The sequence below is a fragment of the Sturnira hondurensis genome, unplaced genomic scaffold (genome assembly GCF_014824575.4).
Source record: "Sturnira hondurensis isolate 20B ecotype Veracruz unplaced genomic scaffold, ASM1482457v3 Scaffold0006584, whole genome shotgun sequence".
In the NCBI taxonomy this organism is placed as follows: domain Eukaryota; kingdom Metazoa; phylum Chordata; class Mammalia; order Chiroptera; family Phyllostomidae; genus Sturnira; species Sturnira hondurensis.
The window spans coordinates 21,380-40,682 of NW_028079215.1; the positions used below are offsets into that span (position 1 = coordinate 21,380).

The following is a 19,303-nucleotide window of genomic DNA, read 5'->3' on the forward strand; positions in this document are numbered from 1 at the left end:
GTCTTTTATACTCATTCCTATAAACCCTTTCCCTTTTCCTCTGAAATTTCTTCCCCTCTCCCCACTGGACTGAAGTTTTTATATTTGATTACTGAACATTTTTAGAAATAGCTATCAGTGTGGGGCTGGGTGAAGGGATTAAGAAGTACAAATTGGCAGGTACAGAATAGTCAGGAGGATGTAAAGTACAGCATAGGGAATACAGTCAATAATATTATAATAATCCTGTATGGTGTCAGGTGGAAACTGACTTATCAGGGGATCACTTTGTAAGTCATACAAGTGTCTAACCACTATGCTGTACATCTGACACTAATATTATATTGAACATCAGTGTTAATTAAAAAATAAAAACAATTTTTAAAAAAGAAAAATTCCTCTGCTGTTTGTCCAGGTACCAAGTGAACTAGTGTGACAGTTTTTAGATTCCTTAGAGATTGTCTATTTGGGTTTCTTTATATAGTTATTCCAACAGACAAAAAGGCATTTAAAAAATCTTAATTTCAGCATTCTACATAATATCAGTAACAGTCTTTCCAGGAGTTAACAAGATAAGGAATGGGTTCAAAGCACACAATGGAAGATTATCCAAGTTCCAAGAAGCAGATTCTAAAGGTCATGAGTTATCGGTCAGAGAATACAGACTCCTTGTTTCCAGAGCAGAATGTTCTTTAAGTTTCTTCCTAACCTGTTCAGCTATTCCCTGCCCCTTTACTGCTGCAATCTGCTACTTTGAACACAGCTTAGCAGGGTCACCCTGGTTCCCAAACCTATCAACTGAAGAGCCCACATCTTAGAAGACACTGTTCCTTCTTGGCATTGACTAAAATAATTTGAGATTTTTCTTTTCTTTCAAAACGTCACATGGTCAATTCTTATTTCTGTAGAGGTTGGAGCTCTACAAGCCCCACCTTGTGAAACACTGCTCTGAACACAGAATTATGCTTACTTTTTTTTTTTAAGATTTAATTAATTTATTTTTAGAGAGAGGGGAAAGGAGGAAGAAAGGGAGAGAAAGATCAATGTATGGTTCCTTCTCATGAAGCCCCTGCTGGGGACCTGGCCTGCACCCCAGGCATGTGCCCTGACTGGAAATCGAACTAGTGAACCTTTGGTTTGTAGACCAGCACTCACACCACTGAGCCACACTAGCCAAGGTAGAATTATGCTTACTTTAACTAAAGTTTGCTATTTACCATTAGCTACACTTATAGAAATAAAATTGTTACATTATTTTGAGGAACAAATGTATCCTGAAGAATATCGTAATATGTGGATTATCATAGTTGCCTGATACTTACCATTATCAATTTAAAAATAAATGCCCAAACTCTTTTATAACAACAGGGTTTTACTGTTTCCTTTTTTCTTTTCTTTTTCAAAAATGTCTTCATATCTATAATAATAGATGCCCCCACTTCACCTCCTTTTGCTCACCTTTACCCAGCCCTGCTCCTCCTTTTTTTCCTTGAAATTGAATTTTTATTCTTCTATCACGCAATTTTATACTATATATCTCCATTACAGAAATATGCATATGGGTCGATATACATATTAATTTAATTTTATTTTATTTGCTTTTATTAATATTTATTTTATGCTGAATTTACTCCTGGGCCATAAGCTTTTGTTTCTCCACCTTCTTCTGGAATATCTTTTTCTTCTGTGCAGCTTCCTCTTTTGGTTTAGGAACAATTTGCTCTTTTTCAGTAGGGTCATCTCAGTGTGGCAGGGAGAGCTCATGTGTGGGTTAATCCTAAGAGCTCTGTTAAGTTCTGTGCTGCACCTTGGGAGCCATGTTCACCTGGATGTGCTCAATGATGGGAGAATCTACGTCTAAATACTTAAGCTCAGCATTATTCTTTGCATTTTTAAGCATGTTCAGCAAGAACTCAGCACTCATTTTTAGGCCACCAACCCTGTGTTCAGCTCCACTGTTTGTGCTGGGAACACCTACCAACTCTACCATTGTATGGACGGAATGTGTCACATTGCTTCTTTAAAGTGACATCTTTCAGATATTTGGTGGCTTTTCAAATATGCATACCCTTGATGGCCTGGGCAGTTTCATGAGTGTTCTTAAAGTGAACATGAAGATTTGAACCTCTCAATTTTCATGATTTTGTGGGGTTTTCTGAGTCAAATGAATATTGTATCATCTTCAGAGGTCACCTCTGGATGCTTTTGGGTAGAGCTAAAATTATTTTTAAAAATTAACATGATCATTGTTAGTTTTTTTTAATTCTCATTTTTTGAATTCTCTATCACACTTAGAACACAATTAACCAAAAACGCTAGAAATCTAGCATATAATTTGATAAATAATTATTAAACATTAAAACTAAATATTTATTAAAATTTCATCTCTTGATAAAATGGCTAGGGATTTTTCTAATTCATTTATATTTCTGGATGAATGTTAATTCATCCCACAAAGAGAACTCAACATCAAGTCTATTCCCATTGTTTGCTCTTTTAGATGTAAGTACCAATAAACTTTCACATAAATAAGTAGATGGATGGCAATAAAAGGAGTTCTTTTAAATGTATAATACTCAAATTTTTTAACTCCTTCTGAAACATATGCCAAATACAAGGTAGTTATACATCATCAAAGCTAAATTTTATTGATCTATTGGCTGAAAATTCAATTAGGTACTCCTGTTTGTTGAAAGCAAAAAAGTGGAAACTAACAATCTGTCTTGCTGAAGAATTTGTTTTGTAGTCATTAGACTCATTTAATTTCCCAAGAGCAATAGTTCAAATTATTTCTAATTATTCTTTTTTTGGCACCACAGATATTTTAATACTCTGAGGGAAATACACTACAGTAATATTTAGGATGGGAAAGAATTAAAGTGACAGAAATGTAATTTTGCAAAGTCAGGCTAAAAGGGGGTCAGTACAATTAGTTTAAGGTAAGAGTACGTACAAAAGTTAGGATCTAGCAATTGCTTTTCTTTCTTTTTAAAATTTTGTTGTTTGTTATTACAGTTGTCCCCATTTTTTCTCCTTTTGCCCCCTCCACTAAGGTCCCCTCTCCCCAGGCAATCGCCACATCAGTTGTCCCTATCTATGGGTCATACATATATGTTCTTCGGCTGATCCCTTCACCATCTTTCATCCAGTGTCCCCCCAAACCTGACAGCTGTCAGCCTGTCCCATGTGTCTATGCTTCTGTTTCTATCTTGTTCATTAGTTTATTTTGTTCATTAGATTCCACATGTAAGTGAGATCAAGTAGTACTGATTTTCCTAAAGTTCCTGGTACTCACATATCCCTTGAGAAGGCTTTATGTATTCCCAGTATAACCAGACTGAGTTTCTAGTTTGAAGACCATTATGCACATAAAATGGCAGTGACAAAGACCCATTCTTTTTTCTTTATTTTTAAATATTTTATTTATTTATTTTTAGAGAGAGGGGAAGGGAGGGGGAAAGAGCGGGAGAGGAACATTAATGTGTGGTTGCCTCTTGCATGCTCCCCACTGGGGATCTGGCCCACAACCCAGGCATGTGCCCTGACTGAGAATCAGACAAAGACCCCCCCTTTTAACTACAGTTGTAATATTTGAACTCATACTCATTGTAAAAACAACTCAGATACAGAAGTATGCAAAATGAAAGGTAAAAATCTCTGTTCACCTTCCTTCAACTCCAACTCCCAGGGATAACCACTTTTTAATGATTTGCTTTGTAATCTTTCCCACACGTTTGGTCATTTTCTTATGGACACAAGGGAGTGTTTCATAGGGGCATCTAGCGCTGGTTCTGTTCAGTAGCTCTTAAGGGTCAGTGTGGAAATTTCTCTTCCATTCCACCATGTTCCTGTAGGAGTCTATCTTTGGTTGATTGGCCTAGAAACAGACCTTGAAGTGAAGATTCATGTGCCAGTGATTTATTAAAGCACTGTTCCTGGGGAAACTGATAAGATACTGAGGAAAGCAGGACAAAGAAGGGTAAGAAACTAAGTATAAAATGTAATCTTTTTTTATTTTGCACACTATATATCTTGGAGCTATTTCCATCCTGCTACCTAATTACATAGTTTTCCATTATTCCATGATATAGACACACCAGCACTTATTGAATGTTTCTTAATGCTCCTAATAGGTAGATACCAAATTTTCACTTTTGAAAGCAGTTCACAAAACATCCATATTTCTTTGGGCACAGATATGGTTATTCTTTAGGAAATATTATTAGGAATGGACTTGGCTGGATCCAACTTATTTAAAATCTTGGTAACTTCTACCAAAATGCCCTTTTAAAAGGCTGTGTAACACCACCACCATCAACATATAAGAAAGTTCTCCTTTTCCTCTATATACTTGCAAATTCTCATTATTAGTATTTACAACATTTTGGAAAAAGTGATATATCAATAATCAAAATTATTAGTGAGGTTACAGTTTTTTCTGTGTACTTATTGGCCATTTAGATTTCTTTTATAAGCCATCTGCTCATGTCCTTTGCTGATTTTTTTCTTACATGTTTGTAATTTTCTTAGTTTTTAGGACCTTTCAAATATTGTGGATAACTCATTGTTATTTCAAAATTATTTGAAAATACTTCCACTTAGTCTTTTGCATATCTTTTAACTCTACTTATATTCTTTTGTGATATAAAAAATTTCCGCTTTTATTTGGCAAATTCCATCAACTTTTTTCTGGTGGTTTCTGTACTCATTGTTTCATGGGTTTAGGAAAGTCTTGTACTTCGGCTGCCTAATTTTGATCTTTTCTAAAAACAAGAATGGTTATTGAATTTGATCTATTAAAGATGAGCCCTGGCTGGTGTGGCTCAGTGCATTGAGTGCCAGTCTGCGAACCAAAGGGTTGCTGGTTCGATTCCTAGTCAGGGTTGCAGGCCAGGTCCTCAGTAGGGGGAGCATGAGAGACAATCACACATTGATGTTTCTCTTCCTTTCTCTCTCCCTTCCTTCCCCTCTCTCTGAAAATGAATAATTAAAATGTTAAAAAAGATGATTATGTGCTTTTCATCCCTGTTTTCTTTCAATGTATTATATTTCATTTTTATACTTCCCAATGTTGAATTATTTCGCTCTTGGCATAAACTTTGCAGAGCTTGTATTTGCCACCTGTGATTTAAGGCATTGTGGTTGTTATGTAACTCAGTTATAAGAATCTGGTTTAGAGGTTTTCTGTTTACAGTTGATTAAAACTCCAAATTAGAGTGAAAATGTAGTGAATAAAAGTTGCTGAATAAGCATAAGAAAAGGGAGAAATAGCTATAGAAAAGTTGATAATAAAGGACCTTTGAATGTCATAATTTCTTGGACTTGCTAGAGGTATCCAAAACAAAGACAAAATCAGCAGTGAATTAGAGTCTAGGGCCATCTGATGGATGAGTTAGGTTTGCTACACATTGCAATGATGCCTAATAGCAGTTTCTTAAATTGCATATGAATATTTTCAAATGTTCCTGATTATGGATATTGACAGACCTAGGTAGGCCTAGCAGGAATGGAAAATCACCAGGAGGGAAAATACGCCATGGAAAACTGTAGTCTGGGAAAATGCCTGCTTGGGACACTGCCTGCCGACCCTGCCCAGGACAAACAGATGCCCGGCTGAGACTGGGGTCTGGGGTCGGCCTATCCGGCATAACAGGATGCAGCTCTAATTTGAGCCTGACAAGATGTATCAAAAACAACGGTCAGCAGAAATCGCACCCAGCAACCAGCTCTAGCCAGCTGGACTCTGACACCCCAACCGGTTACCCTTTGGGTTTTTTTGTGCTTAAAAACCCTGCCTTAATATTAAGAACAACCAAGTTCTTGAGTCTTAACTCTCCTTGGTTGGCTTCCCAGCCTCCCTAGGTTGGCTCCACTTTTCTTTTTATTCCCCACTAATAAACCCTGCTCTTTGGCTGGCTGCACCCATCTGGTTTCTTGAGTGACTCTGACCTAACAGATATGATTCATAAGGGAACATATACATTATGTTCACTATGTAGAGTAGGACATTTAAAAAGTTCACTTCAAAATGTTTAAGATTTAACAGAATGTGTGGTTTTAAAATTTAACAGAAGGTGTGGTGTTCATATGAAAAACAATACAATAATTAAGAAACAATAATATAAAAATAAACTGTGCTTTGCATACTCACAACTGTAAATCTACTTTTGCCTTACCCTGTATATGGGCTTTTAAATTCAAATGCTATGTATATGAGCAGCTCTTGAGCTTAGCTGCACATTAGAATTTATTTCAGAAAATAGCCTTGCAACACCTGGAAAGCATTATGCTGAGTGAAATAAGCCAGATGTTGAAGGACAAATACCATATGAGCTCACCTTTAACAGGAAACTAAAAAACAAAACAAACAAGCAAGCAAAATATAACCAAAGACACTGAAATAGAAAACAGGCTGACAGTGACCAGAGGGAAGAGGGGAGGGAATTTCAGGAGAAATTGGGGAGGGATTTAGAGGAACCTATATAAAGGATACATGGACAACAACTGAGAAGGGTGGAAATGGGAGGGGGGAGCACGGGGGTGGGATGGGATGGGAGTAATAGACAGAAAACTGTACTTGAAAAATAATTAAATAAAAATTTTGAGGAAAAAAAGAAAGAAAATAGCCTTGCTTAGTTCTTTCCCTCCGAGAGTCTGATCTAGTGGGAGCAGATGAGGGCAGGGTATCAGTATGTTGTAAAAGCTTCCCAGGTGATTCTAATGAGGAACCAAGGTTGGAAAACACTGTTAAACAGACAAGCAGTTATCAACCAGGGGTGGTTTTGCTCCTTCAGGGGACATTGATAAAGTTTGGAGAGATTTTTGGTTGTCATGCTAGAAGGAGAGGGTTTCTGTTAATGGGTACAGACCAAGGATGCTACTAAACATACTACAATGCACAGCATAGTCCCTAACAACATAGAACAATCTGGTCCAAAATAGTGTCAAGGCTGAGAAACTTTGACATAGGCCCTTCTCACCCTCACTTTCCTTGTACAGTCAATCACCAGTCTTGTTGATTCCACTGGCTAATCACCACTTCAATCAGACCACATTTTTCTGTCCCCACTGTCACCATTTTAGTTTGGGACAGCGTGTCCTCACACTTTGATACCATGAGGATCTGATCTCTCTCCTGCCAGTCTTGCTGTCCTTATTATATTCTCAATTCCATTAGCAGAATGACCATTTTAAGACTCAAATCTTATTGTAACCCCTTACTGAAACCCTTTAATGGCATGGGGTTGCCGCCCTCAGGGCAAATCCCTAGCCCTTATCAGGGCCCACAGAAAACCACATTGATTTTGCTCAGGCTCACCTTTCAGAACCTCATACTTCACCAATTTTTAAATTCAAATGTTAAACTCTAGACAAAACTAAATGAATTTTAATCCCTTCAAGATCTAACAAACTAAGCAAATGACCAGAACAGGAACAGAACCACAGAAATGGAGATCAAATGGAGGGTTATTAGTGGGGAGGGCGAAGGGGAGAATGGGGCTAAAAGGTACAGGGAATAAGAAGCATGAATAGTAGGTACAAAATAGACAGGGGGAGGGCAAGAATAGTATGGGAAATATAGAAGCTAAAGAAGTTATGACATATGGACATGAACTAAAGGAGGGGATGTGGGTGGGAGAGGGTGTGCAGGGTGGAGGGGAGTGAAGGGGAATGAAAGGGGGAAAATGGGACAACTGCAATAGCACAATCAATAAAACATAGTAAAAAAAGATCTTTTCTCTCCCCTGAACATTGGCTCCTTCTGCTACTGGAAATACCACTATTTTCTTCAGCCTGGCTAAACCTTTTCCCTCCTTTGGTTTTTTGTTTAGAGGCTATCTCCTGTGTGGAACCCTGCCTGAACCCCCTTTCTGGATTGAGTGGCCTTTCTAAATCTTTCTGCAGCAGAAATGATGGATGTTTTGGACATTGCTGTATCTTTAGAACTTGATAAAATTCCTGGTTCACAGTCAGTTTCCAATGTTTACATGTTTAATTGTTTGTATAATGAAGGAATGGATTTTATATAATATCTGATATCTTAACATTATGGAAGAGTGAACTATTACTCTACTTAGATTGTCTTTTGGAAGAATCTAAAAAAATTAGAATAGTCTGTTTTCCTATAGAAGCACAATGCTACTTATTTGTATTAAAATAAAATATAGTTTCTTCCTAAAATCAATTTCTAAATTTACATTTAAGGTAAACATCTTTAAGGAATGAAATAATCAAATTTTCAAACTAGCAATGAACAAAAAGTGTTAACTACAAATCTACTACGAAGAAGTGCCACACTATGTTAGATCTTCAAATACTTATTTTGAGAAATGCTTCATATGTGGATTGTTCTGGTGTTAATTGTTACCTTTTGTAAGTGAAGATAAATATGCTATTAACAGTATTCTTTGTCTTAAGTTAGTTTTGACATATTGGAATCCAGTGAAGCACACTGGCAATAAAGGTTCAAATTGATTTTAACTGAGACAGTTAACTTAAACTTCAGACTTCTTGAAGGGCAGCCTCGACTATAGTAATTTGGAAAGTTATTGTAATATAGACTACTTTATATTTTTTCCTAAACCCATCTAGTTACAGAGCATATATTTTAATGTGCCTAAAGTATGTTTATACATATGCAATTACATGCAGAACACCACAAAAACAATTTTATGTTGACATTCAAAATTTTATGTGTATATATATATTTTTCCCTATTTCTATTTTTCTAGAAGAGATTAATTAGTGCTCTGGCTATAAAGCTTCTATTTTCCTTGTCAATGACAATCTCAAGGCCTCTGAGCTGCCTCTCACTTGACCTTGGTTTAAAAGCACAAAGAACAGCAACCTTGAAACTGGCATCAACAAGATTCATTCTGCAGACACCAGATGCAGCACAATAGAGAAAAACCACACATTTAATTTCAAGTTTTTGCAGAAATTGCTCTCAATATTTCTTCTTCTTAAAGACTTTTAAGTACAAATATCCTTCATTTCAGAAAGGGAAAGGTTGCCGTTATGACACTTAACACTGGCCAAAGTTGTTGCCTGGAGACACTCCCCCCCACTCCAGTGTTCCCTTTGATGGACACATGGCAGCAGGGGGCCACACAATCTAGAGAGCATAACACAGCCGGATGGACTGGTTAACAGTGCTGCTTTCATTGAGCAGATTCTATTAGAGCATGCTGAAAAGCATTTCATTAACATTTTAATAAGAACCTTACGAACCTATAAAACAATCATGCCCTCACGGAGATGCATATGTTATTTTCTGCTCCAGGGGAGTTGTTTTCCATTTTCATATACCAGTGTTACATTTGAAGGTGCAGTGTCATGGCTGTCCTTTGCCCACAGAATTAAATGACAATTTTTTCCTTCCTCATGAGGTGAGAATACCCATATTAAGGATGGAAGTTGTCTAGTAGAGTGGGGTGAAAGGGCAGTGGATGAAGATTGACTTGGGAACTTGCTCTTCATTGTTAATCTCTTTTTTCTGCATCATTACCTAACTGATCTCTTAAAATTTAATCACACTTTTAAAATTGTTATTTGATTATTTTATATGATGCAATAAGTATCTTAAAAGTTAAACTTAAAGTTTTTAAAAATCAAATACATTAATATATAAACTCTCTCATCCTCTCATTCATTCTTATTATTTCCTTACAGGCAAGTAAAATTATTCATACTTACAGCTCCACATCAGGAAGAGTTGCATTCAAGACAAATAACACATGTGCAATAGGGATTAAATTGCTGAATATTGATTTAAAAAATGAAGGAGTTATAGAGAGTCTTTCTTTTTCCTCAGTGTAATGGTATCCCAGTCAATATTTAATGACTGGCTCCTTGGGGGGGGAAAGCCCAAATGCAGATCGGTGCAACTGATACAGGGTGCAGCCAAGAGGGAGGCCCGAAAAAGGGATTTGGAATGGTGTCCAAACCTCAAGGTGTCTAGGAAATATTGGAGAGACATATAAGATGTCCTTCCCCCTTCCCCCACAGGTGTGAGTTGGGGGAAGGGACACATGAAGCAGGAACATGCAGGGCTGTTTTGTACAGCCACAGCCTTACAGCTAATCCATGGCATGGTCATTTAACATATCTATAGCCTTTGGCAGGTCACTTGGATGTGTTTAATAGTTGTGGCCAGGCTTGGAGCTGGGAGATGGAAGTCACTTCCCCCCAAGATGTGACTGGGGGGCAGGCCCCCTGAGTTACAGTGCCTGTGCCTATGTGGGAGCTTGGGGAAGATTGGCTCCAGGACACGGGGCCACACCTACCCAGACTCACGATGGCAGCCCAGTGAACTTGGAATAGTACAGGAATGCTGGCAGGTATAACTGATTGTGGGAGTAGTAGGAGATGGGGGTACAGAGGAAGATTGGTGTGGCGATTTAAACCCAGACACTGCAGCCATTGGAAGAGAGCCATGTGCTTTTGGCAGAGTGTAGACCCCTTCACAGCTTTGGTAGGAGAAAGAACTGCGAGGCTTTGCCAGAGTGAGGACCCCCTCTTGCCTCCGGTGGAAGAAAAGGGAACCACGAGGCTTAGCGGACCCCTGTAGCTCTGGTGGAAGAAAGAACCATGTGGTTTTGGCCAGAATGCAGACCCCTGCAGCTTTGGTAGAAGAGGCCCATGTGGCTTCAGGGCACTCTCTTGGGCCACATGGCCTGGGAAACAGGAGAGACTTTGCCTGGAAAATGGGTACACAGAACTCTTGTCAGTAGACAACCAGAAGGTGCCACATTACTTTGGATTAATTAGAGATACTGCCTGGATGGCGACATAGCAGATGGTGGCAGGAGCCTGGGTACCAGACTTTTGCTCTTTTCCTGAGTTATGGTACCCTGAATTTGGGCAGCAGGAGAAGGGAGCACTGTGTGCATCTGTGGATATCCTAAAGGACTTTGATATTTTAATGAAGATGTTAGGTCACTACTTTAAGTCTGTATGGCATTAAATAAACATTTCCTTTCCTTTTCATAAATCTCTGGCATTGAGAGATGTCTTTCCAATTGGCGGTGGACAGTCGAACCCAGTAAGTGGTTTGGACAGTATTAGTATATCGTCCTCTGGAGTCCAGGCCCCTGTGTGTACATTCTGTAACACAACCACTATGGAAAACAGTGTGGAGATTCCTTAAAAAATCTAAAAATAGAATTTCTTTATCACCCAGTAGTTTCACTTCTGGGAATATATCCGATAAAACCTAAAACACTAATTCAAAAGAACATGTTGTACCCTTACATTTATTGCAGTATTGTTTACAGTAGCCAAGATATGGAAGCAACTGGAGTGCCCATCAATAGACAAGTGTATAAAAAAGTGGTACATATACACAATGAAATATTACTCACCCATAAAAAAGAAAAAATCTTACCTTTTGTGATAGCATGGATGGACATAGAAGGTATTATGCTGAGTGAAATAAGTTGAACAAACAAAAATACCACATGATTTCACTTATATGTGGAATCTAAAGGACAAAAGAAGCAAACAAACAAAATACAAATAAACTCATAGCCCTGACTGATGTGGCTCAGTGGATTGCTTACAGGCCTGTAAACCAAAAGGTTACAGGTTTGATTTCCAGTCTAGATTCCCAGTCTTTGATTCCCAGACACATGCCTGGGTTGTGGGCTAGGTCCCCAGTAGGGGGAGTGAGAGGCAGCCACACACTGATGTTTCTCTCCCTCTCTTTCTCCTTCCCTTCCCCTCTCTCTAAAAAAAAATAAGTATAAATTTTTAAAAAAGAAATAAACTCATAGATACAGAGAACAGACTGATAGTTGACAGAAGGAGGAGTTTGGGGGACTGGGTGAAAAAGGTGGAGAGATTAAGAAGTACAGATTGGTAGTTACAGAACAGTCACAGAGATGTAAATCGCAGCATAGGGAATATAGTCAATAATATTGTAATAATTATGAATGGTGCCAGGCAGGCACTTGGAACATGGGGGGGTCACTTTGTAAATTATGTGGTTGTCTAATCATGATGCCATACATCTGAAACTAACACAGAATAATATTGAATATAAACTATAATAGAAAAATGTTTGGGCCCTGGCTGGTGTAGCTCAGTGGATTGAACACAGGCCTGCGACCCAGAGGATCGCAGTTCAATTCCCAGTCAGGGCACATGCCTAGGTGGCAGGCCAGTTCCCTGCAGGCCAACTCCCAGCAGGGGATGCATGGAAGGCAACCATACATTGATGTTTCTCTTCCTCTCTCCTTCCCCTCTAAAGATAAATAAATAAATAAAATCTTTAAAAAAAAGAAAGAAAAAAAGTTTGGAAATGGAAAAAAAACGCCTAGCTTTATAGCATTTGCAGAATACTGTGGTGTAAAAAGTATTACCACCATGGCCTATTTCAATCTACCGATAAGAAGTCACCAGAAGCTAGGGTTTGGGGCAGGTGGGAAAGACATGAACTGTTGGCTCTCCCAGCTGAGGTGCGAGCAGCTCTAGCATTCCACTGTCTTAATATCTTGCATCTGTCTCTTCCCCTGCATTTGAACATCCAATTCAGACCTTTCTTACTGCTTGCCTAAAACATAACATTGGAATGTTACAATTTTTTGTCCCTTCTGTTTCTCAGCACTTACTCACTGCTTTTATCAGTCAATTAATAAAAACCACACTGAGGCCCTCTGAGCAATTCCATGGGACAAGCACTTTGGATTCATAGGAATATAATTCATGGTCACTGCCCCTACCTGGCTTACAAGTAAGCTAGAGAGACAAATACATGCATTCTGAAAATTCAAAACTGCATGAGGCAAATATCAAAGGAGTGGTTCCAGGACAAGTTGCTGTAGCACTTCAGAAGAAGAAAGTGTGTGGCTGGAATGTTAATAGTTAATAAGATTGGGGAAGTTTTTAGAGGTAGAGCTTGTGATCCAATTCCTGTTTCTGAATAGTTTTCTACCTTATACATGGAAAGCAGGGGCCTATCTCCCTGTATAAATGCTGAATGTACTAGACACTTGATTTCCCAGCAGCCCCTGTAGCTAAGATACAGATGGGTGATGTCAGCTCAACCAATTAGTGCACACATACCAAAGTTTAGATCTGGAACAGTTGCACTATATTTACTATATTAGACTATATTTGAGGGTGAGCAGTGGCTGAAGAGGTAGCAGTCATGCCAGTCTTGTTGAAGGGCCATAGAAACAGTGATGCTGATGGTCAGGCCCAGGGTCCTATGTCCCAGTGTGCTGCACTGGTGATGCTGTTTATTCTGAATCCAGTTTTCAATAGCACAAGTGCTGCTCTTGCTAGATTTATGGGATATGATATGACTGTGGCCATGGCTCCCACACAACCTCCATTTTCCTATTTTGGTTTACTCATTTCCTTGCTATTCCATTTATGCTAAGCCTGCAAGCAATACTCTCTGTGTGCTTGCAACTATGGAATCCTGATTGATATTTGGGGGCGGGGAGGCTACCCAGGCAAAGTGAGGAAAGAAGGAGAGTCAGGAGTCACATCATATAATTGCTCCGAATACTTCAATAGCTAAACAAATGCTGAAGGATAAATTCTAACTTCTGTAGTCTACTCTTCTGCTCCTCTTTTAACTGCACCTAGCTGATCTCAAATACACTATCAACTGTACTATGAATATGCCATTTCTTCACCTTTGCTCATTCAGTTCCTTCCCCAGGGAATGTTCCCCCACCCCATTTAGTTTTGCCTATTGTTTAAAGACCTAACTGAAATATTTTATCTGCCAAATCTTCCTAGACTACCCCAACTCATTAAAATCTCTCTTCTGTGTACATTCAGAACAGTTAGTGGCATTCCCAAGCATTTAGAATGGATATTCTGATATTCTGCATGACAATTTGTCATTCAGCAAATATTCACTCCCTATCTGTCCCACTGTGTGTAGAGCATACTTTTTTGTTTATTGATGCTGTTCTTGGTCATGTGACTTGGTTTGGCCAATGGAATGTGAGCAGAAGCCTAAGTTTAGGTGGGCAGTTCGGCTGGCTTCTTGTTGCCTAGGGATTCATCAGGAGAAGATATGCCTTAGTTAGCTGCTGAGAGGACAAATATTACTCCAGTTTGCAATGAGTCCTGAATTTGACCAGCAGAACAGCATACCTCTGAGTGAAAAAATGCCTAGTGTTTTATATCACTGAGATTTTGAGGTTGTTCATTATGTAGCCTTATTGCAGTAATTGCTGACACACTATCTTTCACTTCTACATTTTCACGTTCCTTTTTTTCTAATTAGATTATATATTCTTCAGAACACCAATCACGTTTTTTCCTTCCTTTATATGCACACATCCAGAACAATGAAGGAATGATATGTTTGATAGACATTCATTTATTCACAAGTGTTTACTGAACTCCTGCTTTGTTTCATAAAACCATTTTTCTGGATGCAAGGGATAAAGGTAAAAGTTATCATTCTTGCACTGCAAGAATGCATAGCCTGATGATGGAAGGAGGCAAGAAAATGGTGTAAAGATAGTTGATAAAAGCAATGACAGAGGAGTGCACAGAGACCCAGTGGAAGGGCAGTGATGGCTGGCTCACTTGATTTGGTACTGATTTGCCCAGTAGAGATAGTGGGTAGCAGCATGTTAGCAAAAGCTTTTGGAAGGAGGCATGTTTAAACCATGCCTTTTTAATTGTTGTTCAATTACAGTTGTCCCCATTTTTGCCCTATTACTCTCCCCTGCCCTACCCACCCTAAACCATGTCTTAAGGGATAAATAGGAATCATCCAGATGCAGATGAATGAAGGACATCTCAGACATAGGAACAGCACATGTAAAGCCACTGAGGAGTGAAAGAGCCTGGCATGCATGTAATTCAGTGAGCCTTTGAACCTCCATTTTGTGTGGGGAAATGATCTGGCTTTTAAAGTGCTTCCCAAGCATTTTCTGCTTAAGAGGGTTCATAAGATATATCAGAAATCAGGAAGAGTGATGCCTCCTGCTTTTTTCTTCTTTTTTCAGGGTTGCTTTGGCTACTTGGGGTCTTTCATGGTTCCATATAAATTTTAGGATTGATTTTTATACTACTGTAAAAGATGCCATTGCAATCTTGATAGAGATCCCATTAGATTTATAGATGGCTTTGGGGCTAATGGATATTTTAACAATATTAATTAATTCTTCCAATCCATGAACATAAGGCACCTTGCCATTTATTTGTGTCTTTGATTTCTTTAATCAATATCTTGTAGTTTTCAGTGTAGAGATCTTTCACCTCCTTGCTTAAATTTATTCCTAAGTATCTTGTGTTTTTGATCTCATTGTGAATGACATTTTTAAAATTTATTTTTCAGATAAAACAATGTTCCCTGGTAATCAATCCATACCAGGCATGAAAATCTCACACCATGATATTCAGAGAGATTCTTAGAGTCACTGCCATGGTGTGGAGTAAAGAAGCCTCACATAGAGGTTACAGCAGTTTTGATTAGGCTCAAGGAGATCTATATCACTGAATAATAATGATTACTAATACTATTGAGCTCTTACTACCTGCTTGGCTCTGTTCTTAGTTATATATATATAATTTCATTTGGTCATCACAATAATAAGGTAAGATAGGTACTAAAGCCTTTGTACAGCTAAAGAAACCATCAGCAGGATGAATAGGGGACCCACTGTCTGGGAGAACATTTTTGCCAATGATACATCTGAGAAGACTTTAATCTCCAAAATATACAAAGAGCTAATACAAGTCAATGCCAGGAAGACAAATAATCCAACTAAAAAAATGAACAAAGGACCTGAATAGACACTTCTCTAAGGAGGACATACAGAAGACCCATAGACATATAAAAGGATGCTCTGCATCACTAGCCATCAGAGAGATGCAAATTAAAATCACAATGAGATACCACCTCACAGCTGCCAGAATGGCTACCATTAATAAATCAGCAAACAACAAGCACTGACAAGGATGTGGAGAAAAGGAACCCTGCTGTACTATTGGTGGGAATGCAGGCTGGTGCAGCTATTCTGAAAAACAATATGGAGTTTCCTTAAAAAGTTAAAGATGGAACTGCCCTTTCACCCAGTGATCCCACTTCTGGGATTATACTCTAAAGATCCTGAAACACCAGTACAAAAATATATGCAGCCTTATGTTCATAGCAGCTCTATTTACTATAACCAAGATTTGGAAACAGCCTAAGTATCCATCAGTGGATGAATGGATAAAAAAGCTGTGGTGCATTTATATAATGGAACACTATGTAGCAGTAAAAAGAAGAAACTCTTACATTTTGTAATAGCATGGATGGACCTGGAGAAAATTATGCCAAGTGAATTAAGCCAGTCAGTGAAAGAAAAATAGCAAATGATCTCACTTATATGTAGAATCTAATGAACAAAATAAACTAATGAACAAAATAGTAACAGAAGCCTAGATACATAGAATAGAATGACAGCTGCCAGAAAGGAGAGGGGAATGGGATAAGAGATGGTGAAGGGATTAACCAAAGAACATTTATGCACAGTTCATGGACATGGGCAATATGGAGATTGGCTAGGGGTTAGGGTGGGGCTGAGTGAGGCAGGAGAAAGGGGAGAAAAGTGGGAACAACTGTAACAGCTTGAACAATAAAAAGTGGCACAGTCAATGTAGGAAAAATTAATTTGCTAATATCCATTTGAAAGGGGGAAAAAGAAAGAAAGCTTTATTTTATACTGCCTTTCAGAAGCTGGAAGAAGGGCAGTGTAGACCTGAAAATGACTGATTAATTCTTATCATCTTATAAAAAGTAAAGAACCCATTGTATTATTATTGACATGGCTAACTCTGTAAGTGGTAGCTGAGAAGTCATGAATGCTTACATAATGCAATCAAAAATTTCTCTGAAGTCAAAGGAATCAATTCCAGTGTTAGCTTAGTCAAAAAAGTAAATTAAGATTAACCTGAAGCCACTCATTTTGCAAGAATCTGAAATGATCTCAGTTCCAAGGCCCAGAATATTTTGCTAGGGATGACAATCAGAGCTTTCACTTTCATCTTAAAATACAATCATTATAAAAGACAAATACCATATAATCTCACCTTTAACAGGAATCTAAACAGCAAAACAAACAAGCAAGCAAAATATGACCAATGACACTCAAATACGAAACAGGCTGACAGGGTCCAGAGAGGAGAGTGGAGAGAATCATAGGGAAAAAGGGGAGGGACTCACAGGAATAAGTATAAAGGACACATGGACAATAATTAAGGTGGTGGGTGGAAATGGAAGGGAGGTGGGGAGCACTGTGGGGGCAGGACAGGGAATACAAGACAGAAAACTGTACTTGAACAAGAATTAAATAAAAAAATAAAATAAAATACACTCATCACATTTTATTTCATTCGATTAGCATGTATTGAGAGCATGATGCTTTTCCTGTTGCTTTGGAGCTGGGGTAGAAAACCTGAATATGTGTTTCCAGACTCTCTAGTCCAATTGTTCTCAACATTTTTTTTCTATTTCAACAATGATCTCATGAATAAACATTCTCCAATGTGAGTTCCTAGCCTGCTTGCTATAACATCACATTATTCTTTCTCCACTCAGGGATGTATGGCATGGAAATCCAGGAGAATGCTGTTATAGAAATATACTCAAACTTATTATCTTTATAAGAAAGATAACACTCATGGGCAAAACCTTTTGTTGGTGAATATTCTGCCTTTTTAAGCTCTCTCATAGTCCAAGGGTGGGATCTTGGGAACTACATTTCCCAGACTCTCTTGGGCATAGTGTTTCAATTAGATTTCACCAGAGCATCTGCACTCTGTCTGAAGTCTGGAAGAGTAGAAGTGGTCCACTGTCATCTTGCTGTCCCAGATCATCATCAGAGAAGATGAGAATTCTGAAAGTCCCAAAGCAATTTTTCTTTGTCTCAGCCGATAAATAACCACTTCTGCTCACAATTCATTGGCCAGATCTAGTCAGTTTGGCTCTGCCCAATTGCAAGGTAGCCAGAAAATATAGGTGAAAACATGAATATTTGATAAGAATTACATGTCTGTGCCACAGGGTTGGTACATTATATATTTGATGTATTTATGTTCATGTCATTTGAATCACTATTGGGTCCAAAGGAAGTAAAAAGGTATGGGTTGGGATGCACATGAGCTCTTGAATAAAGCCAGTCAGAACAATGGTGGGTGAAGGGAATTAAGAGTTAGTGGCTAAGAAACAACAAGAAAGAGGGTATGGTGGGCAAAAGGCATGAGCTAGGATGGCGTCAAAGTGCTCCCAAGTGTTCCAAGGAGTCCTTGATAGTTGACTGGGAGGAAGCCACATGGGTGGAATAAATCTTAATTGATGAGCTGGATCAAGGAGAATATCTGTCAGTGTTCCCGATTTCTGTGTGGTTGCAAAACAAGATCTGTTTTTAAATGGCCATGACAAATTGGAATAATGATCCTTAAAAATTATTTTTTTCTGAAAGGAAGGATCTTTTAAAAACATTATAGAAATCATGGGACCTTTTTAAATTAAATATTCAAGTAATATATAAACGTATGCAATAGAAACTGACAACCTCCCACAAAATCCTAACCCCAAATAGAGCTGTCGATAATGAATACTGCCCATTGCAGACATAAGTAAATACATAGATATGTAGACCACATATGCTCTTCTGTAATGTATTTTAAAATATTACATCATAACCTCTTTCTTTGCCATTACATATGGCTCTACCTCATGCTTTTTAAAGATGGCAGGATATTACAATCTAAGGATTACCATAATTTTTTTAAATATATTTTATTGATTATACCATTACAGTTGTTCTATTCCCCCCTTTCAATCCCCTCCACCCACACCCTCCCCCCCCACCATTCTCCCCCCCTTAGTTTATAACCACGTGTCTCAAGTTCTTTGGATTCTATATTTCCCCCACTATTCTCGCCCTCCCCCCTATCTATTTTCTGCCTACCATCTATGCTATTTTCTGTGCCTTCTCCCCTCTTCTCCCCCTCCCACCCCCCTGTTTCTAACCCTCCATGTGTTCTTCATTTCTATAGTTCCACTCCTGATCTAGCTGTCTTCTTGGTTTGCTTTTGTTTTAGGTGTGGTTGTTAATAACTGTGTGTTTGCTGTCCTTTCACTGTTCATATTTTTCATCTTTTTTTCTTATATAAGTCCCTTTAGCATTTCATATAATAAGGGCTTGGTGATGATGAACTCCTTGAACTTGACCTTATCTGAGAAGCACTTTATCTGTCCTTCCATTCTAAATGAAAGTTTTGCTGGATAAAGCAATTTTGGCTATAGGTCTTTGGATTTCATGACTTGGAATACTTCTTTCCAGCCCCTTCTTGCCTG

The 19,303-nt window shown here is 38.4% G+C and overlaps 1 pseudogene; it reads right to left on the reverse strand.

Moving 5' to 3' along the window:
* Positions 1–1,563: 1,563 nt before the first annotated feature.
* LOC118989905 (60S ribosomal protein L17-like) lies at positions 1,564–2,159 on the reverse strand (annotated as a pseudogene).
* Positions 2,160–19,303: the final 17,144 nt, after the last annotated feature.